We start from the raw sequence: 23,191 nt of genomic DNA on the forward strand, positions 1-23,191 counted from the left end.
TCACAGAGCAACTGCAAGTGTGGAAGAACTTACCCCAAATGTGACACGTTGAAACAGCAGCTGTCACAGCCCACCTGGTTCTACAGACATTTACACTTGGCTGCTTCTTGTTCCTGGGTTTTCACTTTTGATACTCAAACTCTTGCAGACAGAGGAACACTAACTGTCCAAGAGAACAGATTATCTAACACCTGATAATACATATATATCTCTAAGGTCTGGTGGAAACGATAAGGACCATTTGGGTTTAAAATGAAATTTCACACTGGTGCAGAGGAGGAAGTTAAGCACAAGCAAAACATTCCCTTCAGTGAAAGAAAATGGATCAACCTCAAGAGGCATCTGAATATCCAGACTGTTTGTTCTCCAGCATGCATCAAATGAAAAGCATATTTCATTGATCTCAGACCAACACACTACAGCAAAATCTTGTAACAGCATATTCAGAAATGGCCCTTGGATACCCTTCCTTCTGAAATCCTGGTGGCTGCAGCTGTTCCTTGGCTCATCAGAAGTGCACAAGTACTTGTGTTCAGCAGCTCGTACAAGAACAATACATTCACAAGGACTAGCCACAGAATAATTTGGTATTTAGAAATAGTACCAATCCATAAACGAGGAGAAAAATCTCAGTGCAATCCTACAATTCCTACAGGCCCAAAACACAAGCCCATTTTCCTCTCTGTTCTTCTGAACAAGGAATGCTCAGCCCTCCATTCCCAAAGTGAGAGCTCAGTTCTGCTGCCCTGCTCTAAACCATTCCTTGTCCTGCTCCCCCCTTCCTGCTGCCTCTCCCCTCTTCTGGCTTCCTTTCCCCTTCTCCTTTCATCTTTTGCTTCCTTGACCTTGATCTCGTTACAGAATTTAAAATAAAAGAGCGGAAGTCAGTGATGTGCAATAAATTGATTTGAATTTATTACAGGAGCAGTGTTCCTGCCATCGGTGTGGGATATTGCTCTGTTAAATCACTTCTGTAAAATGACTTTCACCCTCATTGCACTGACACCTCCATTCAAACAAGTGGCTGCCACCCAGGCCTCAGTGTGAACAAGGAGCATGCACACACATGTTATTTTCAGGAAAATGCAAAGAGTCAGGCTGAGGAGGGGGAATATCAGTTCTTTACAGTTAATGATGTAGTAAAAGCATCAAATATTTTTAGAAGGTAATTTAAACAGTATGAAAGTATTTTCCACATGAAAAGACGAGCGTGCTAAAGCACAGCCAGGTTATACAATGGTTCAACCCTCTTTCTAATCTTCCAGCGGCACAAGGCACTTTTACAGCCACCCTCAATTCACAGTGACCTGCGAGGGGAAAGGGCTGCGACATTACAGCTTCAGCCCAGGCCAATCATCTCTGTATCATCACCGTTTCAAAATGACACTTTGCCAGCTCTCATCTCCCATTCTGAGGCAGTTCCTGACAGCAGCCCTTGGACCACAAGTGCAGGATGCCACATCCAAGAACTAAATATACCCAGGCGCTTGGGAATGCTGGGGTGGGGACATCAAGGTGCACACCTAAACTAAGTGGTAAGTGGGCTGGTGCTGGAAAAGCTGTTAATTTTGGAGCCACAAACCATCGGGGATTCTCTAGGCAGGGACCAGGGATGGTATCACAGAGAGTGGAGCTCCTCCTCCCATTCCTCAGGCACACACTTAGCCTTGGCCCACAAAACATTTCACACCTCTAGAGAAACACAGCGAAATTCAAAGACACTTTCACAGGTTTTAAAAATATTCACAGTGGGACACTTCAGTCCATATTTAACGGGCTGTATTTAGCTTTGCCACAGACATTTACAGCTGGAGAGAATGGCTTTTCCAGCATGCATTCCTGCCCTGGAAACATGTGAGGAATCACCATCACAGCATGCATCCCTGAACAAGGTAAGAATTCAAATGTGAGCACTTCAAGGCATCCAGAGCAAGGACAATTTTGTCCACTATTAGCTAAAAGCAATCTGAAGAGAAGTGCTACTGTACCAAAGGCTTTGTACAATTAGTTTCAAAATTAGTTGGGTTTTTTTAACTCCTTGGAGCACAAATGAAGACTTGACCTTTAAGTAGTTTGGAGTAACTCAGCTCATTCTCACTGTTTCAAGGCTACTGAAATGCAAGTTTTAGCAGCAGCTACTATGGCACTGTTTTGGGATTAAACAGGTGCCAAATTTCTGAGCTTAGAAAGAGCAAAGATGAAACTCTATACTTTAAGTGTAATGCTATAATGTAATGAAACTGTGAATGGAAAAGAAACTATACCGGAATTGAAAAATATTGCTTATGCAACCTATCAACTTCCATGTACACAAAATTTAGCTCCTTGTTCACCTGCTGCTCAAATCATTGGGTTTGAAACATACTATCTGCAATAACATTTTAGAAGAGCCAATGAATCAAACTCAGGGAGCTCTTTGCATTCATTTTCTCATTTAATTACATCATTTCAAAACAAAAGTAATTTTTAGCACCACAAAACCACCACCCTACCTTTAACCTCTGTATCCTGACCCATGGCAATTTAAAGCATGAAAACACCAATTTTTTTCTGAACACTGAAACCAACAGATTTCATATCACTTTGTAGCCATGTAAATCAAAATGATTAGGAAATTCTCACCCTGCTGCTCACCAAGCCCTCAGACACATCCAAGATACAACTGTGAGCCCATGGTGAAATCAGATAATTGGTTGGTTTTTTTCTATTATTTTTTATTTTTAATGCTGATCACTCCTTGGGCTCTGGTTAGAGAAGCATTCCATCAACAGCAGCAGTCCAGACAGACAAATCTTCCACAGCGACAAACATGTGACCTGCAGCATTTTATCTCTGCAATCTCACTGCAGTACACAGGTACCAGCACTCCCTCAAATTAACTGGTTAGTGTAACTAAGTATAATTAAGTTCATGATTGAATCAGAACAACTGCTTCAATCAGAACAAACTGCAAGTCTGCTATTTCTATCTAAACACACATCTGTTTCCCCAACAGCAGCTGGCCTAATAAAAGGTACTATCTCCACTATCAATCTTGCCCTACTTCACTCCACAAAACTGGCCAGAGCTACCACCCCATTCTAGTTTCAAACCAGTCAACAGCACTTTTAAAACTTTATTTTAAATCATATTTCAATTCAGGTCAGTAAACCTAGTTTGACCCCAACCCAGCACTGCCAAGCCTGACAGCGCTCATGTAAAAAAGGCAAACACGAGGATTCTGTGCTCAAAATGACATCAGTGTGGAGCATTCACTTTGGCGCTCTGGAATCTCTGGAATGCAAACCTGTAACCTTGGCTGCAGTGGGTGAGTGGACCAAGGGAAATGACCCATTCTGGGAAGTATGCTGGGCTTAAGAACTTCAATTTCCTCCAGGAAAGCACATCTGAGTGCACAAAGGAGCCAGTGCTAAGGAACTACTGCATAAACACCGTTATGTTAAACCTGAAAGAGATGCCAAACTGGGACTGAGGCGAATCCAAATCCTGCAAAAAAAACGGGAGCACCTGACCCAGTCCTTGTTCTCTCAGTTCAGGAACCAAAATCTCACTCTGCAAACCACTGCACTGAAAAATCCCAGGACACTGATACTGCCCTGTGTCCCCTTCCTCCCAGCTTCTCAGAAGAGGACAGTTCTCAGGCCCTTTCTGTTTTAAAGAGTTTGGAGGTGTTTTGTTCTTGGGCAGGGCTCGAGCTGCACATTGAGCAGTCCCCTGGGAGGATTTCTGTCTGCACAGCCAAGAGGGGCTGATGACAGGTAAGTAACTCCAGAGAACTCCACTTGGCAGCCGGAATGGAAGAGCAATTTCACCTACAACCCACCTATTGTTAGCAGCTAATACTCCCTTCACAGCAGAAGGCAGATAAAGAGTGTGTTGTGCTTTCCCAATGCACTCCAAAAATACTGCATTTGACAGGACCGTATATTTTGCAGAGATCGGGGTTTTGGCACACCACTGTTGACAGGTTCATGAGCCAGAGCTTTTGAGGCCACTGACTTCATGACCATTAGTGTTGTTCACAGAGAACATTTGTTGGGTGCTCAGTACTCACCCCCCAGCCTGTTCCTTTGTTCCACATTTAATTTTTTAAGTTTTCTTTCTTTTTTTTTTTTTTTACAAAAGCACTTTCCAAAAATCTTACAGTGGCAAACTGCTTCGTAAGCAGCCACCTCTTCCTCTAAAAAAAAACTCCTGGCAAAGAGACATTCCAAATTCTAGAATTCAGATATTCTTAAGTTTTAGGTAAGCCCAGGAGAAGCTGCTGCTGAAGGAAGGCAGGCACTACTCCAGAACCAGACTTCAGCTCCATGGAGGGAGACTAAAACACTACCAGGAAGCAGCCATGGTTCACACTGATCCAGGTCAATGTAAATAACCTACATCATTACCAAAGGTTCTGAATGTTTATCACTCCCAGAAACTGCACTGTGACAATAAATAACTCTCATCCCCCAATTTTAAATGAATTTGTAAACATTTAGGTAAGTTTCTCCGGAGTGCTCTAAGAGCTGATGTTTACAAAGTCAACTCACCAAGGCTGCAACTCTTCACAGAAAATGCTGAAAAGATTTGCACATCTGGAAATCCTGAGCTGTGACAGAGCCCACCACCGTTTTTGGTAGCAACCAAGGTAAAACTCTTCAGGGCAGGAAAGAGATAAGGGCAAAAGCACACAATATTTCTTTACTGCAAGTCCTCCAAACAGACCAGGAACAGTGTTGATCTGCAAAGGACAAGGTGAAAAGCATCCAACAGCTCCTCTTCCAAAATAATTACTCAGGAAAAAGGCAGGCCCAGAGTGTCAGTGAAATACACGTTTCATATTCCTAACAGATCTCTTCAGTTTCCCCCAAATTAAACCCTGTAATAACAGAAAACAAAAGCTTTGACTGTACCATGCCACAAGAAGGAAGCAGATGTGTGCAGCCATGGCAAAGCCCCAGGCAAAGCCCCAGCTCACAGTTACAGCTCTGACTCACGCTGTCACTGCTATCGAAAACATTAATCTTTCATGGGGATAGGAAAAACCTGACTCAGACCATGGAAAAGTGCATTTGCATGATGCAAATCTAGTAGGTGCATTTTAATTCTCAGGGCTGGTGAAGGCATTGAGACAAGTAGTGGGGTGCCAAACCCATCAATTTGCTCTACAAAATGGTTTTATTGTAAGTGGAGATGGGATGTCAGCTGCAACAGAACACTTCTGAAAGGATAAAATTAGAAAACATTTACATACACATTTTAAGGGAACAGTACCAACAGACTTTCCCCAAGCAGAAGAGCACAGATTACCTTAGACTGGTTTGCATGAGTGGAACTTCAGCTGAGTGTTGAATCCAGGAGCTCACACCCCTCCTCTTGGGAGTTGCCAAGGCTCCCAGCTACTTATCACCTCTGCAATTTATCACTCAAAACCAGCCTCTGCTTTTGGCAACAATGCCTTCATCACTAGCTTTTTGAAAGAAGTTTATCTAATTAACTTCTCAATGTATATTCCTATACAAGAGAGCAAAAAATCCTCCTATTTTGGCATTCTGTTGTAATTCTTACCAGCAGCAAGGTGTGAGATGGTCAGACACTGCACCATCCTTGCAATCCACTTCTACACCTTCCTGATATTTGATTTAACTTCCCTTGCCAAAAGATGGACAACCAACACCTTGGCAAGTACTTCCTGTTCCTCCGTGGTTTTTGGAAAAATTCTATTTTTACACCATGGATATTAAGCACAATAAATGCTGTTAAAGCAATAGGGACCAAGAACAAATCAGAAATATTTGCTTAATTCCAAATATCTCAGTTGTCCTCATTCAAAACTACAAAACTCCAGAAAAGGTTCAGTTTCCAGAGTGAGATGACCAAAGTCTTCCTCATGTCACAAGACTTCCTGAGCATACAAAAGTAAAAAAACCCAAAACCCCAGAACACCCACTGTGATGAAAAAGGGGTATATACATGTCTACTGCTTTTATTTTAGAATATTAAAACCAACACAAAACATATCACAGAGCTGTTGCTTCTGTACTGTGAGGTCACAGCAAAGAAAAAGCTGAAAAACCATTAGTAAACCCATCACTATTTTTCAAGAGTTGCTGTTTCTACATTTAAGGTGAAGCACAACGTGTCTTAGGGATTTTTGTTTGTTTTCCTGACTAGTTATTTGCATGGGAATTAAGAAGCTGGATGTAAAAATTCAGCAGTTTTGCTCTGACAGTGTGAGGGGAGATATTAAAGAGAGCCTGTATGGGCTGATAGGAGGAGAATTGCAGCCTGCAGAGGGCCCAGCACAGGGCACAGGATGGAAATGTGTGCATCCAAACCAAGCCAAACCTGTGTCACAGACACTCCACAAACCTTCAGACACTTGCCAGTGATGGAACAGAACAAGGCACAGAACTTACACTCTGGAAGATGAATCAGCCCAAATGGGTATTTGTTTGAAACCCCCAGGCATGTCCTGGAACTCAGAGTGGAGCTCTCCCATACTGGCAGAATCAAGCACTCGTCTGCCTGACTCTAATAATTACAGATTCCAAGGCCACACTCATTAACTTCACCAGCAGCCACATACTTGCAGCAGACTCTCATGCAGCTCTGGCCTGTCATTTCCTGGTGAAAATGACACTTCTAGATTTATTCTTGTCCCTTATCAACCCTTATATATGGCTCACAGGAAAGGGCCTGCAAGACTCTCTAATCTCCAATTGGTGGGAGAGTTTAATTCTACTTCAATCCTCCTTCTAATTTTTATGGCAGGAATTGCACATCAGCTATGTCTCAGGCAAATGAGAGCTGTGGTCTCTGCAGCTGATGGACTCACAGCTGCCATGAAGCAGGCCCAGAGTGGAAAACCAATACACAGATAAACGGGGACATTATTAACTGCAGAAATGTCACAGGGCTGTCCATCAACTGAAGCTGTCCATAGTGAAGTTTCAACTCCTAAATGCTCCCGTTGGCTTCAGGGCAATGGAAATTCATCTACACAGCTCTGAAAAGGCTGTGGCTGAGCACAGCCATCCTGACTGATGGGACAAACCGCGAGCTGGCAACAGCTTGGAATCCAAAGGCTTGGGAATCACTGAGGGCTGACCTGGAGCTCTGGACGTAGGCACCGAGTGTGCTGGATTAATGCAGCAAGATTAAAGCATAGCTACAACTCCTGGCCCAGATCAAAGCTGCAGATTGAATGTCATGTTGTAGGTGTGTAAAACACGTTACCACTCCTTTCATCTGTCTAAAAGTGTTTCCATTAGACACTGCTGTGATTAAACAGAGATACTTTAATTCTCAGGGAAAACGTGTCAGAGTACCAGAAGAGGCAGAAGAGGCAGTACCAGAAGAGGACTGTTCACAGATTGTCTCATTTTGTGGTGCACACCTGCAAATAAGCTTGGCAACATTAGCGCTATGATAATTTTGTCTCTCAAATATTTAGTGTACAAGGTCTGATTATTAAAAAATATAGAGATGTTTTCATCTCTCAAAGATACATGATGGCAGGTGTTTGTATACAAGTGCAGAAATCCAGCCAATAGAAAACAAACTGAAGAAAAAAAAGAATGAAGAATAAGAAAACAAACAGAAATTGGGATAACACCTGTGTTTACTGAAGTTAAAGTGTCTCAAACTGAATTGATAATGTATTTGTGAGAAAAGGAGGAAATGCCAGCTATGGTAAGAAGTTCATTAAATGTTTGACTAACATGACAAATAGAGCTGTTAAGTGAAAACACAGAGATGAACAAACAAACTGAATGTAAAGAGCCAGCTGAAAGAAATTCACCTACTTGGAATAACAGGTTAAATAATTCACCTATGAAGTGCCATAAGAACTTATTTCAGCAAACATCTCCAAGACATGGGCTCAGAAAATGCTGATCAAAAGATTAAGGTGTATTGTCAGCACAACACACAAAAACAAATGACTGATAACTGCAGTCCCAGGAATAGAACAAAATTAATGGGAAATCCAACAGTATGAATTTAGTATTTGATGTGATACATTAGGGAGCAAGAATGGACTTGGGCAGTGAATTGGAAGCTAATGAGTTAAAAGCAACTTTGGAATAAGATCTCCATAATGTTAAATTAAATTAACAGCTAAGTAAAAAGCACACAGAACACTGCAATGCCTAATTTTTTGCCAGGTATTTGTCAGTATCTATTTTAACCTCCTGAAAGAGTCTCAAGAAGGAGGTTTTGGAGCATTTTTCTTCTCTGTGCAGCTGTCCCATAATGTGTAAAATAAACTGTGCTTAGATCTTCTCAGAGCATCTTCCTTTACCAGGAGACGTTTCAGCAGGGACACGTGCAGCCAGAACTGACAGGGAACACATGAGGGCACTGAGCAGCACAACAGCTCTTAATCTCAGCATCTAATTAAAAGCAGAGACTGCAATAATCAGGGCAGGACAGTAGTGCCTGCTGTATGTAAACAGATCTGATGCCACAGAGTGCTTTTCTGAGATCATTTACAGATAAAGATCTATGTCCTTTTTTAGGGTTCTACCTTTCTACGTAACTGAAGTTTGCTGGCTCCAACAAAACCCATGTTTCATGCAACAGTGACACTCCAGAATAAGATTTATCTGGGGAGAATTGCCTTGTTTTCCTCAGCCATGACAGTTTTTTGAGTTTTGTGTGACGATTTGAAGTCATAGCTTCTGGAGAACAGAATGTTACTATTCACTACTTCAAAGGAGCCAGATTTAACCTGTTGCTTTTTTGAAGCTGCAGCGTAGTGCAGAAAGTTTATGTGCCTAATATAGCTTTCACATGGTTGAATAAGCAAACCAGATAAATTCCACCTTCTCCAGCCTCTGGTGCTTTAAACTCTGCATTGTAGGGATCCCACGTTAGCATTCCACATAACACCTAAAAGCAAATTTTCTGACAGCACTTAAAACTGAGGCTTGTTTAACAATATGAGCAGTAACTGTGAAAAGGTCTTGTTCCACACTGAATTACCTCCATTCTCCTAATAAAAATTAATGTGTGAACTTCACTAGACCGAGTGCTTTGGGATATTTCACAGCAGATTCACTACCCTGTACTTTTGGTTTTCACCAACTCCTGAAAAAACACATGATCAAACTACTAAATGTGCCGACAACATATGAAACACATCTCCACTTTTTTTTGTTTTGTTTTTGTTTTTTGGGGTTTTTTTTTGGTAGAATAAAAGCAACAAGTGAATTGAGTTCTCATCATATCCTTAAGCAGGGAAGTGCCTCAGAATGTAATCAGCTTACAGTGAATGGACTGATGTGTTACAGCCCTAAGGCACACATTCAAATCTAACCACGCTTTCCACAGCAGTGTTCATGCATAATTTTTATGTGATCTCAGGGATTTTTTTTATACTTTTGTTCCATGCAAAGTTCAGTTAAGTTTTCCCCAAATTTCTTAGTGTAGGAAAGCTGTTAGATGACCATTTCCCACTCTGTAGGCTGCAGTTTTATAGTCCTTGGTCCTTAACAGTACAAACCCCCCCAGCTGAATATTAAATACTTCTAAGTACTACAACTTGCCAAAAAATGTCCATATATTGCTTTCATTTGCACAGGGCAGCAACTGCAGCAACCTGCTAATTTAAACTAATTTGAAAAAATCTATTTTTTCTTGTTTTACCATGGCTACCCACAGCATCTGAGCCTTCACTTTCAGAAGCACTGCAAGACTATCAACAAAAAGTTGGGAAAAATACACATGAAGAAGACTACTCAAGCCAGCCTCCCAAATTAGTCACAAAAGCAAACATCTCCAAGCTCTTCCTGGTGATGTCATATGGAAGAAATATCAGGAAAAATGGCACAGCAAAGCAGTATGGCTCAAGATTTTGTTGGTAGCACTACTCCTCTAGAACCCTGAAAGAGTTAAAAAGACAAAAATAACAAAACTCTTCCATCTGTGGGTCCCCACACATTATTTTTTCCTTTCCTCCAAGGCAAAATCAGGGGTGCATTACACCAAAAGAAACCCAAGTGCAGAGTCCCTCCTCTCCACTATCCCCCAAACCATGCCTCCCACCTCACTGCGCTCCCTCCTGTCCTTGGCAACGATTCCTTTGTCTCTTCATTTGACAGAAATCAGTGACTGGAGGGCATACCACAACCAGTACGTTTATCACAACTAAATTTGGCTAAGTGCTAGCTTTTACTAGTTCAACACAAAGCTTACCTGTCAACTGATTGGTTGTTTGAAATATTCGGGTTTATTACACAAAATGACAGCTTTTCTCTCTCACTTTTATTCCAGGAAGTATTACACCCTAATGAAATCCACATTAACTATAATAAATGATTTTTTTCTGAAGGGCAATGCAAACCTGAACTCTCCCTGAAGCACAGCAGCCCCATTAACACCCCCAGTGCTGGAAGCAACCTTAAAGAAAAGGCTCTGTAAAGAGCAAGAGGGAGAGATCAAGGCAAAGCCTCACATGCTGTGTGATCCGAGGAGAGAGCAGGCATTGCTACCCCAGACAGCATGGACTGCTGCCAGGCAGCCAAGGTGTCACAGACACATCAACAACAGCCACCTTCCCAACGGAAGCAGCCAGAAAGAATCCTCAGCAAGTTCAAGCAAGGCAGGAATGCGGTTGTGTCATCACCCTTTCAGCACTTATGTGTACCTTTATTTGCCTAATGACTCATTTATGCAGATAAATGCCTAAAAGGAGTTCTTCTTGGCTCCAAAACCTAAAAGTCCTTGTATTTATGTTGTAATTATGTCAAGACAGACACTGCTGGTATCACCACCAGCCCTTTTGTAGCAAACTCTACATGCTTTTTCTTAATGAACTTCTTTCTTTGTTACTCTCACTCCTCCTTTCACAGACCTCTCTCAGGTTACTCTGACTCCTTCTCCCAGAGGCAGCTTCACACACTACTGATTCCTTCCCTTATGGCAGCTCCACACAGCACTGACTCCTTCCTTCCACTCGGCATGATCGGCTAAATGCAAGCTGTCCCTTTCCCAGCCACCTAACCTGACTGTCCCTCACACAGCACCTTCTCACCATCCCTGTCCCTGGCACGACCACATGTCCCCACAGCACAGCCAGCACACCCCTTCTTTAGCTCTACCAGACTCTGGGTCTCATGCTCCAACCTGAGCAACTACACTCTTACATCCCCCAAACTGATAGGGCAGACACAGATGTTTCCACTCCTTGGTAGTGAGTACAGCCCCAAGTCATGGGGAAAGACTCCCTCCTGCACTGTCCTTTCAGCCTAGCTACCCACACCTTTATCCACAAATCACGTTACAAGGTGAGCAGTAACTCCACAGGCAGCAGCTGTCTGCCCTTGTATGGCCAAAGCTGGCTTGGCAGAACCATATCCATGGGTCCTGCTGGGCATAAGGAGAGACTTGTGGGGTTTTTTAAACCTCCAGCATCTTTACGAACATTTACAGAAACTACCCACAGCAGGTATTTCAAAACAGGGGATTTATCCACTTACAATAATCAAAACAAGGTGTTGAAAGAAAACTGCTGGAACTGTCACACCACAGATCTTCAACACTGTCAGTATCTGCCCCTAACACAGGAGCAATGTGTCCATTATTATTCCCAAATCCACAGTGATTTCTGGGACTCTTAGGTCTCCACAGGACAAGGCACCTTCCTGCCTCCAACCCCTTCCAACAGACTTAACTCTGGCAGGTATCCACCACAACTGCAGTTTTTCCATAATGTTCTCTTGGTAATATCCAAATACAAAATGCCTTATCAATGGCCATCTGTAGCTGTATTTATAAAAATCTTCTTCAGTATCTGCATTTCCACCACAGTATCTCCCCGTATGATTACTGTGCCCATTTGTACTTTGAATATAAAACATTATATTTAGAAGATGCTTATAATGTTATCACAGAGGAGCTACAAAGTATCCCTTTATTAGAAAGCACATCTCCTTTTATTCAGTCTTCTTGGGTAAAACAAGCAAATAAGGTGGTCGAATCACCTCAAAACAACAGCAGTGCTCAAAGAAAAAACAAACCCAAAGTGATGCAGATCTGCCTCTGCAGACAGATGTAAACAGACTGGGACAATGCAGCTTGGAAAGGAAAAGAACCCAAAGAGAGGAAGACTGAGAACATGGAAACCTGTAAAATCACAAATGAAATGCTGATGCAGAAAAGATTCTTTACTCTTTCTCACAGAACCGATGCCTAGAAAGGCTGATCTGAAGGAACAGAGGCTAGACAGAGTTAAAAGGAATAAAATAGGTATTTATTGAAAGGCCTTAAAGGGATACACCTCAGGCAGCACAAGAGACTGGCCAGGGCTGCACCCAGGCAGGTGGGTAGGAGGGACTCAATGAGATGACAGTTTAAAAAGAGGCAAAAAACCCACAAAAAGCCAGGTATTTTTTTGTACAAGTTGAGGGATTCATCACAGGGTATTCTGTTGGAAATAGGTATAAACTGTTGGAAATGTTTAGGCAACTCCCTCAAGGACAGGTCCAACAGGCACTGCCAGCTCAGACCCTCTTGCTCAGGCCACCTCAAAACCCTCCATGGCCAGGAGCTGGGGATGATGACTGAGCTGCCTGGGGTTGCTGCTCCACTCTCCCCTAATGAATCACTTCTGGCCACTGTCACACACCACATGCTGAGCCAAACACACTTTTTGCTGCCCTTATTATCCCATCGTTCCCGTACTCTGATAAATCTGCTCATGTGAAATAATTATTTCCCCAGCTCTAAAGTGGAATCCATTAAGAACACGCTATTTACAAATAATGCACATTTTAAGCCACTTCCTTAACTTGATTAAATGGAATGTAAGAACTGAATTAAATGCTGTGTGTTTACATTTCCTGTCACCCCATTTTATCAGGTTTGCAGCTCGTTTCCTACCACCACCATTTCATTTCAGCCCCTTGCACAAAGAAGTCCTAGACACCTGCTTTCATCCAGTGAAACCATTAGAAGAATCAATTTGCTCTCCAAGGCAAGAAGAGCGATGGACTCCTATATTCACTTTGCAATAAGCACACAAGTATTTAATTAGCTCTAGATGCTGGAAACTGCATCTTTGAGGCAACAGAGAATGAAGCGTTTCAATTTGTTACATAAATCAGTGTTTTCAGTAGGTTTTTTTCTGCTTGTAACTGCTGACTTCCATATAGAAACAGTGTCACAGGTAGAGGCACATCTCCCACCCGTTTGGCTCCTGCACTCTCACACAACACTCCCTCCAGAAACAAGCAATTAAGTTGCTGCCCCTTCTCAGCCACATGCGATTCCAAGATTGATGTCGTATTTCAAGCGACAGACTGTGAACACGCTCTGCAACCCTGGCATTTAATTTAGAAGTCAGCACTTGACACATTGAAGTATTTGGAATTCCTGAAGTCTGGCTGTCTGCACAGTTGCATAATTTGAGCAGGGATAACCTACTTATAACCGGGAGAGGGAGAAGAATGTCAACAGGCAATCCCTTCTACGTCAGGGGACATCTCCTTCCTCCTCACATGCCAGCAAAAGCACCACTGCTTTGTCACAGGTTGATTTTCTCTTTCTTTAAGTTAGTGGATTACAAATCCTAACATATATCACCAGATGTTCTCTTAGGAACATACTCAGATGTTCTCAAATCTCATGATAGACAAGTTTAGCAGATAAAAGGGAAGAGGCCAGTGAAATACTGATGTGAAATACCTCACACAAGTGTGAAGCATCCAAGACTTGATGGCGGTCACACAAACACCTCACCAGGCACAAGCACCACACATCCATGCACAGAAAGGCATAAAGATACAAAAATCTCCTTCCAGCAAGTCATGGGATACAACCAAAACCAATGTCTGGGTGTTGTTCAGCCTCAGACAGGGGAAAGCTGTTTTGCTTTTGATCCTCTTGGCAAACAGCTGAGCAGACCCTCCGAGCAACACAGTTCTCCACCAACACTGCAGAATGAAACCAACCCTTTGGGAAGTGCCAGAGTTTATGATTAACCTCCTGTTGCAACAAACATGGCAAGGATTCAGTTTCACTCTCTGACTACTCCTCTTACGTCCTGCAGAAAGAATAGCTAAGGACAGTCTCTCCCCTCCAAACCTCAGTCACAGAGGCAGGAATTCTCTCACCCTGTAAACAAAACCAGGGCAACACCTCCCAAGCATGATCCTCCCGCAGCATCCATGCATCATCCACCTGGGGAGGATAAAGTGGGGCTGGAAATTCCCTTCCCATGGAAAGAGACTGCTTGGAGTGTTAGCACCAATTAAAGCTTCGGATTGGAACCAGCTGTTTAAATAGAAGTAGTCCCAAAGGAGAGGCACTTAGAGCATTGTAACTGGTTCATGGAATAAACAGTCAGACATCAATGGAGGCATTTACACTGGGAGAGCTGTGTCTGAGCTCCCAGGTTCAGCTCCACCTCCTGAAATAGCTGCACTTAAACCCAGGCAAGGTCTCCAGGCTCATCACACCTTGGATCTGTGTCACATGGGGACATCAAGCTGCAGTGGGAGACCTTGAGGGCAGAAAAAAAGCACATTGCTTCCCAATTCTCTGAAAGACTCCTGGGAGCTGGTCTGTGACCTGCCTGCACAGGATTTGTTCCCACTCAGCATCACCTTGGGTCCACAGAGCAGTGCCACAGGTGTGTCCTGCATGTGACAAATAACCATCACCTCATCTATGGAAACATCCAGCTCTGAGCCAGGGATCAGCTCAGGAGTGAACTGGGTGACTACCAAAGTAAGAGCTGCCATGTGGATACCTGCTGGATACATCCCAATAAATATAATTTAAATTTTAAAAGGGAAAGGAAAAGCCCCCTATCAGGCAGAAGCACAGAAAGAAAGCAGGGCCAAACATGTAACTAGGAAAACTGAGAAACTCCCCATGGGGGTATGGCAAACCCAGAGTACCAGATGAGCACAACAATGATTCTAGAAACATCACAAAATGGCTTGGGTTGGAAGGGACCTTAAAGATCATCTCCAACTCCCCTGCCATGGACAGAGTCCCCTTCCAGTAGCCCAGGCTGACCCAAGCCCTGTCCAACCTGGCCTGGAATATTCCCAGGGATGGGGCAGCCACAGCTTCTCTGGGCACCCTGTGCCAGGGCCTGAACATCCTCACAGGGAGGAATTTCTTCTCAGTATCCCATCTAATCCTTCCCTCTGTCATTTGAAGCCGTTCCCTCTTGTCCTGCCACTCCATGACCTTGTCAAAAGTCTCTCTCCTGCTTTCCTCGAAGCTCTTCAGGTACTGGAAGGGGCTCTAAGGTCTCAGAAAAAAAAATAATCCTTGAGTGGACAAATTATGTATACGACCAGAAAAACAGTAAGTGATGCTATTTTAGAGCCGTGGGATATGCAGATACCTAGGAGTACACAAACTACTTGATTTTACTCTGCTGGACTGCTCAGCAAAGGAAACCCCAAAGTCAAAGCAAAAACCAAGCTAAGGCTCAACCCAAGAGTCTCCCACTGCAGGATCAGCAGCAAGGAAAAGGGTGGAAGTTTCAGCCATGGAAGATGTAACAGGCAGCCAAGAAGAGATCAGAGATGGGCACAGGAGTGACCTCTCTGGCACGTGCAGCAGGGAAGTGATGGCAGCAATCACAGGAACAGCTGGCACTGGGTGTCTGTGGGAATATCCAAGACATGAGAGGACACACGGTGGAAACCTGCACATGCATGAGAAATGCCCTGCACCTTCCCTGAGGGGTGCAAACACACACAGTGCAGGATGCACCGGCTTCTGGCAGGAAATCAGCGGGGTAACCCTGGCGAGGGTGGAGGAGGAGCCACACATCCCTCATCAGTGCGCAGAACAGGCTCCACAGCACAGGAGATGGGCTGCAGGAGTCATCCCTTAGGCTTTGGAGGAGAATGTGTCTTTGTGGGTGGGGAAAACCTCAGCAGCTTTTAGCAGACAGGCAGGAGCCCCCTGAGGTGTGGGATTTAACAGGCTGTGCTGGTCAAGCACAGAGTTCATTGCATGTGTGTATGGAAACAGGTACAGCAGATTTTGGGAGGCACTGGTATGTTGTGTGTTAAAGGAGGCTACAGGCTTTTACACAGATTATATCCTCCCAGAATCTGCTGATTATGTTTATATAGGAAAACGACTCTGGAGAGATGGAAGGAGAGCAGAAAACCACGAAGCAGTTTTTGGCAGATGAGCACTGTGACACCCTCACTGTGGACACAGAGGCAGCAGACCCTGGCAGATGGACACTAAGGAATATACAGAAGGGGCTGTTGTAGGAAAATAAACCCAAACAACAACAAAGGGACAGCAAGCTCTGCCTCTCAGCTACTGGATAACCCTCTATTTTCTCCCATAAGTTGGCACTGGAGGCAGCAGGTAGCCCGTTGGGATGCAGGAAACAACACCCCCACACCCCTTGGAACTCCAGGTTCGCATGTGTACCCATAGGCTTCGGCAGCCACTGCGGCTCCCTCGGGGCAGGGGACACCGCCGGAGGGGTGAACACCGACACAGGGGACACCCCCAAACACGGAGACACGAGGCAGGGGACATCCCTAAACAACGAACACGGGGCAGAGGACATCCCAGAGGGAGGTGACACCCCCAAACACGGGCAAAAAGGACAGGGGACACCCCCGGAGAAAGATGACACCCCCAGACACCGGCACAGGAAGCAGCTCTCGCGCCGGGAACCCTCGGTGAGGCGCGGGAGTGACACGGCCCCGCGGGAGGGGGACACACCGGCTGTGCACCGCGCAATGGGATCCCCCGGGGGGGTGAGCGCAGCCCCGGGGCCGCGGGGCTCGGACGGGAAATACGGGGGAAAGGACGGGACGGGTCTGAAAGAGGGGGAGAGGGGCCGGAGCCAGATCCCTCCCGCCCCCCGCCCCTGAGGGACACCAGCGGCCGCCGCGCCACCGACCGGCCCCCTCCCGCGCCAGGCCCGGCCGCGCTCCCCGGTTACCTGCGGGCGGTCGGTGAGGCCGGGCCGCTATCTGGGGGCCATGACGGCGGGGCCGGGAGGCGGCGGGACGAGCGGGTTGACCGGGATGTTGTCGGGGGGGGGGGGGGGGGGGGGTGGAGGCCGCCGCCTCCCCCTCAGGCGGCGCGCGGGAAACCCGGGGGAGGGGGGGGGCGGGGGGGGGGGGAGAGCGGGGGGCGCGCGACCCCCCCGCGGGAGAAGGGGCGCGCGGGGCGCGCGCGCTGCGCGTGCACACGGGGGAGGGGGGGCGCGGGGAGGGAGGGGGGGGGAGAGCGCGCGCGCCTCCGTCCGAGCTCCCGCGCGCGCCGCCCGGGCACTTTGTTTGTGTCCCACAATGCACCGCGAGCGGCGGCGGGGGCGGGGCCTCGCGCGTGCGCACTGAGCGCCCGGCGGCGCCGAGGGGAGCGGGCACCCCGCGGGGAGAGCGGGCCCGGCGCCGGGGAACCGGGGAACGCCAGGGGGAAACGGGGTCCTGGGGAACCCCAACGGGGAAACGGGGTCCGGGGGAACGCCAGGGGGAAACGGGGTCCTGGGGAACCCGAACGGGGAAACGGGGTCCGGGGGAACGCCAGGGGGAAACGGGGACCTGGGGAATCCCAGAGCGAGAAACGGCGACCTGGGGAACCCCAGTGGGGAAACGGGGACCTGAGGAACCCCAACGGTAGAAACGGGGTTCTAGGGAATGCCGGGGGAAAATGGGGTCCTAGGGAATCCCAACCAGAGAAACGGGGGCTTAGGGAACTCCAGCGTGGGGAAATGGGGTCCTACTGCATACCCCCTGGATAAACGGGGTCCTAATGAACCCCAGCAAGGGGAAAATGGGCCCCGAGTGCCCCCCAATGGGGTAATGGGGTCTCAGTGCATCCCGACAGAGGCTGAACAGGGTCCTGGTACACCCCACCAGAGAGGGGATGGAGCCCTGGTGTCCCAGGACCCGGGCAGAGAACGGGGTCCCAGTGCTCCCCTTCCCCCATCTGGAGCGGGGAACACCGGGGAATGAGGGGCACCGGGACAGGCAGCCAGCTGGCTGCAGATCTCACCCCCCCGACCACACGGGGCCCAGTGGACCGGAATGCCCCGTCCCTGCATCCCCCGGGTACCGGGATGCCCCATCCCTGCATCCCCCGGGTACCGGGATGCCACATCCCTGCATCCCCCGGGTACCGGGATGCCCCGTGCCTGCATCCCCCCGGTACCGGGATGCCACATCCCTGCATCCCCCCGGGTACCGGGATGCCCCGTGCCTGCATCCCCCCGGGTACCGGGATGCCCCGTGCCTGCATCCCCCCGGTACCGGGATGCCACATCCCTGCATCCCCCCGGGTACCGGGATGCCCCGTCCCTGCATCCCCCGGGTACAGGGATGCCCCGTCCCTGCATCCCCCGGGTACAGGGATGCCCCGTCCCTGCATCCCCCGGGTACAGGAATGCCCCGTCCCTGCATCCCCCAGGTACCGGGATGCTGCAGTACTCACGTTCTCCTCCCCCCAGCCCGTTGTCTCCTGGGGCAGCAGGATGCTCTGCTCCTGCATGTCCTTGCATTCTGCCCTCCCTAAACATGGGGTCCCGGTGCATGCACCAGCTCCCAAAACCTCGCAAACCACTCACCATCTTGCAAGCAATCCCAGTCAACTTTAATGAGTCTCTGATTAACCCACCCTGATAACTAGGTCCGAATCTGCACCAGTGTGAGTAAACACAATTCAATCCAATATGATTAACACAACCCTTTCCTCTGTGGATTGTTTTATGGTATTTTTTTTGTTAGTTTGGGTTTGTTGTCTTTGGTGGTGAGCTCTTTGTAAATTGAAGCAGGAAACAGATTGAAGGGCCACGGTCCAAAGGTGTTAATCAGCAGTAAACAGTTTAAGACCATCCCTGGAAAAGCCACACTGCTCCATCAGCAAAAAGAAAAGGGGCCAAACTCCCCCTGTGCAGTTGTGAAAATTCAGGGATTCTTTTAGATGCTTCCGTACAAAACTGGGGGGAGAACCAGAGCAGAGAGTTGGACTCTGCTTTAGTTCTCATTTCTCCCTTTTACATTGGTTTTGTGTTTCAAGGGGTCTGTCTTGCAATCCTGACACGTGCAGCCTCCCATTGCAATCTACTCCTGTGTAAAGCAGCAGTAAAACAGTGCCAATTCCAGCACATTGCATGTCTGCAGGTGTTGTTTCCACTTTAATGAGATATAACTTTCAAGGAAATCTGCTCCTGGCTATCCTTGGTGACTCCTGAATCACAGAGGAAAAATGGAAAAAAACTCAGGCTGCCATCCCTGACCTTCAAAAAGCTCTGAAAACTTCGATCAGGGGCTGTTTGATGGTGAAATTTAGTGATTTAGTCAACCCAGAGCCAGTGCTGTTTCCCGTAGATGCAGAACCTGATGTGTCTTTTCTTGCTGACTTCCTAGATGTGTTGTCCCAACTTTAAAATTGCCTTAAAATGCTGATTTGTAACAATTCCATGAATGAAGTGTCAGGTGAGCACAGCAGAGACACTCAGTGCTGTGGGTTGTCACACGTGCTCGTATCCAGTTTGAAACTTGTTCTGAGCAGGTCATGGGCTTTGCACAGGAGGGAAAATGGGTCTAAACTACACAAATTAGTGGCAGGAAGATAGAGAAATTAAGCATGATCTGTGTCCTCAGTGTGCTTCAGAAATAAACCAACAGTCTCTAAACCTGCTCTGTGTGACCTGGAAGTAAGCCATAGAACTCCAAAATGAAGAGCTATCTTGATTTTCTTTTTAAAGAATTAATTCAGTAATTAACTAGTCATTCCTGTGTGCAGGAAGCTGGCCAGTTTGGGATCCAGAGCACTCCACACATCATCACCATGCAGGGGCACAGTTTCTTCTCCCTGCATTGGAAGGGGCTGTTTTATTAACGTTTTATCAGCCCTGGATACCTGAAGGGGTTCTCCAGTGATTCCCAGAGCCAAGAGAAGAAAAACCAGAGGAGGAGCTGCATTGATTCACACCTGCTCAGGTTTCCTAAGCGACTAGGTTGTCCTTTATTCCTCTGCTTGTTCCACTGAGTTGCAGTTTCCCAGTGGGAGGCTGAGAAATGCCAAATCCTGACTCCTGGTATTTGCCCAGTGATGGGATTTGCTTTTACATGCATTTTACAATATTCTGAGATTGATTTGTGGACATAGATGGAGCAACACCAACGTAAACCCTGAATGATTCAGTGATAAAACTGCTCTGTGCATCTAGTGCTCGTTTATAGGGACATAGAGGGGTCTCAGGAGTTCCTGGGCTGGGCCTCCTGGAATTTGTTGGGTATAAAAACAGGAGAGAGCTGTCAATGAGATTCCTTCCCTGTGAGGGAAGTGACTGGAGGCTGTGCCATGTCCTTAAAGCCTCCTTTGTCTGTCTAAACAGAAATCCTGTTTTCCCATACATTCTGAAAACACCCAGGTGTACCTTCCATCCATCCCTGGGATCTGCCCCTTTTTATAATCCTTGAATCTCTCCATTACTTACCCCATTCAAGCACCCAGAAGGTGCCATTTCTGGCTGGAAGCTGGTTCCCCCTTTTTTTGCAGCCCGTGGGATGTGTTTTCCTGTGCTTCAGCAGCTCTTGGAGCAGACACTGTGCTCCCAGGAGCCTGCTCCTGGCAGGATTCATCATTAACAACCAAAGCAAGTGATGCCTTCTCTGCACAGCCTTGCTCTCACCTCCCTGACCCAGCAGCTCCTGAAGGAAAACATCTTTGCTCCCACACTCAAGGACTTGTTGCCTACTCCTGAATTTGCCACCGGAGTGCAGGAGCTGTTTCCTCTTCATCCTCCTGCCTGTTGTGGTCTCCAGAGCTCAGTTAATCTGCTTTAACTCAATCCTGATGACTTCTCTCTTTGGAAGCTCCTGATTTTCTCCTGACATTTGCAGTTTATGTCCTCCCTAGACCTGGAAATCTTTTCCTTTTCCTCAGTGAATGTAGTGCTGAGGGTTAAAGCATCCTAGCTGGCAGGAGAGGAGGTTGAAGCTGGAATTTAGGAGAGAAACCTTTCCAAAATGCTCTAAATTGCAACAGCCCCTCGGAAATGCCATTGTCATGGGATCAGAGAGTTGCTTGGGCACCTGAGGATGAATGGAGAAAGAGGGATCTAACAGAGCAGAGGGGTTGTAAGACCAAGATGGATGAGCTGAGCAGAGGATAACAGCAGAAAAAGGATGTTAGGGTTCTGGGACACCGCAGGAAGGATTATTCCTTCAGGAATAAGGATGGATTTGTGGCTGAAGCACCAAGTGCTGGTGTGACCTTGCTGGGACACTGTGGTCCCTTCTGTCCAGGGATAATAAATTCAGCCCAGTGCTGACGGGGGTTTTTTATGAGGTGAGCCTTGCAAAGCAGAGGAAGGCTGGAAGAGGTCTGAGTCCTGTCCACAAACACATGGGGAGGGAAGGACACACCCAGGAGAGAGGAAAACTGTTGAAATAAAGAACAGTTTTAGCACAAGGATAAGGGGGAGCAATTATCCAGCAATGGCTGAGGTTGGAGATCAGAAGAGCTAAGTCCTTGGAGGGAGAAGCTTTGAGATCAAGGGGCAAACCACAGTTTCAACACATACCTGGTCATGTTCATGTCGGGGGCAGAAGCCTGTGGCATGCTACATCCTTTGGAAGTGCCTTTCAAGAGGAAATGTGCCCATAAAATAAAATTACCCTTGCTGGGGAGCAGCATCATGTGCAGCACAGGCTGGGGAGGTTCAGCCATGGGTTGACCCCAATGATTTCCCCTGGTGGGGCTGCAGAGATCCATCTCTGCCTGCTGGTCCCCATTGTCTCTCTGGTACCGTTGTGGATACAGTGTAGGAAATGTTCTCATAAGGTTGGTTTTTTGTACCCCATAGTTCATTTTCTTATCCCGCTACTTTTTTATTTTTTAAGTTAAATTATGATGGTTGAACTGATATCCTTAATTAAGGACTTTCTCCCTCCCTGGTAATATCCCAAAGCCTTTGGCATTGTTTGAAATTATTCAACTCAAACCCAGTGGTGATAACAAAACGAGGAAGTAAAAATGTGGGGGAAAAGCCAGGGCAGGCTGTCACCTTAATGAGCTGCCAGGGCCTGTCCGTGTGCCAAGGGAAGTGATCTGGAATGAATGTCACACCTGGTTATAAATAGTGGCAGCAGTGGCTGTGCCCAATAATGTGGGGACACATCCTCTGGTGGCTTAACCCGTGGCAGGGTGAGCACAGGCAGCCTCTGCAGCATCATTTTCTGCTGCATCAGTGGATGGAAATCCTTAATATATAGACAATAATAATATAATGCAGAATGTTATGATAATAAAATTGTGTGTATGTATTATATACTATAATAATGTGGTATAATATAATGGCTATAATATAAATAATAGTAACAGTGAAAAATTTCTATTCTATTCTATTCTATTCTATTCTATTCTATTCTATTCTATTCTATTCTATTCTATTCTATTCTATTCTATTCTATTCTATTCTATTCTATTCTATTCTCTAGTAAAAGAACCAGTGCTGCTCTTTGATGTCAGGGTAGGCTTTTACCCAGGACATCTGGCAGGGATCCAGACTCCCCTGTAATGAGCCCAGGCTTATTCCAACGAGGTGGATCCAAAATTCCCATTGGTATAAACCAAATTTAGCCCTCCAGTGTTTCGGGGTACTACACATCTAGAGATCACCAAATTCCACTGCCTGTGGTTATCACACAGTGAAGTGAAGGAGTCAGAATCCCCTCTGGTTAAGCCCTGCTTAGAATGTCTGTCCTAGTAAACAGCAGAATTGTCTATATGTATGAACAGATTTATATTCTGTATGTATATATAGATCTACTGTGTCTGTATTATGTCCATGTTATGTGTATCCAATATATATTAGGTATATATAATACCCCTTATGTATATAAAGATACATTATCTAGAATATAATTTTTCATATTGTAATAGTTATACAATTCTATGGCAGTATATATGTATATATTATGTATATATAGTATATATGACATATAGAGTATATAAATATATTATCATGGAGTGATAGAATTCTGTGATAATATAATGTGTATATATTTAATAGATTATATATATAAAAATATAATTAGAGTTCTGTGATACTATGTGTATAATATGTATATTATGAATATATATAATATATAATTCATAATATATAATATGCAATATATATAATATGTAATATATAATATATAATATATAACAAAATATATAATATGGTTATAGAATGGTTCATATAATGTTT

At 45.9% G+C, this 23,191-nt stretch overlaps 1 protein-coding gene across 5 annotated transcripts in view; it reads right to left on the minus strand.

Annotated features, from left to right (window-relative positions):
- The window catches only part of ZBTB44 (zinc finger and BTB domain containing 44), a 37,720-nt gene extending 20,758 nt beyond the window's left edge, over positions 1–16,962 (minus strand). For 4 of the 5 annotated variants that reach the window (XM_062508626.1, XM_062508625.1, XM_062508623.1 and 1 more), the window contains exon 1: positions 16,928–16,962. The gene's annotated coding sequence lies outside the window, so the exon portion shown is untranslated. Of the gene's footprint in view, positions 1–33; positions 60–16,927 lie in introns of those variants that run through there. The other variant, XM_062508624.1, reaches the window with a different exon arrangement.
- Between the last annotated feature and the right edge of the window lie 6,229 nt (positions 16,963–23,191).

The sequence above is a fragment of the Cinclus cinclus genome, chromosome 25 (genome assembly GCF_963662255.1).
Source record: "Cinclus cinclus chromosome 25, bCinCin1.1, whole genome shotgun sequence".
NCBI lineage: Eukaryota > Metazoa > Chordata > Aves > Passeriformes > Cinclidae > Cinclus > Cinclus cinclus.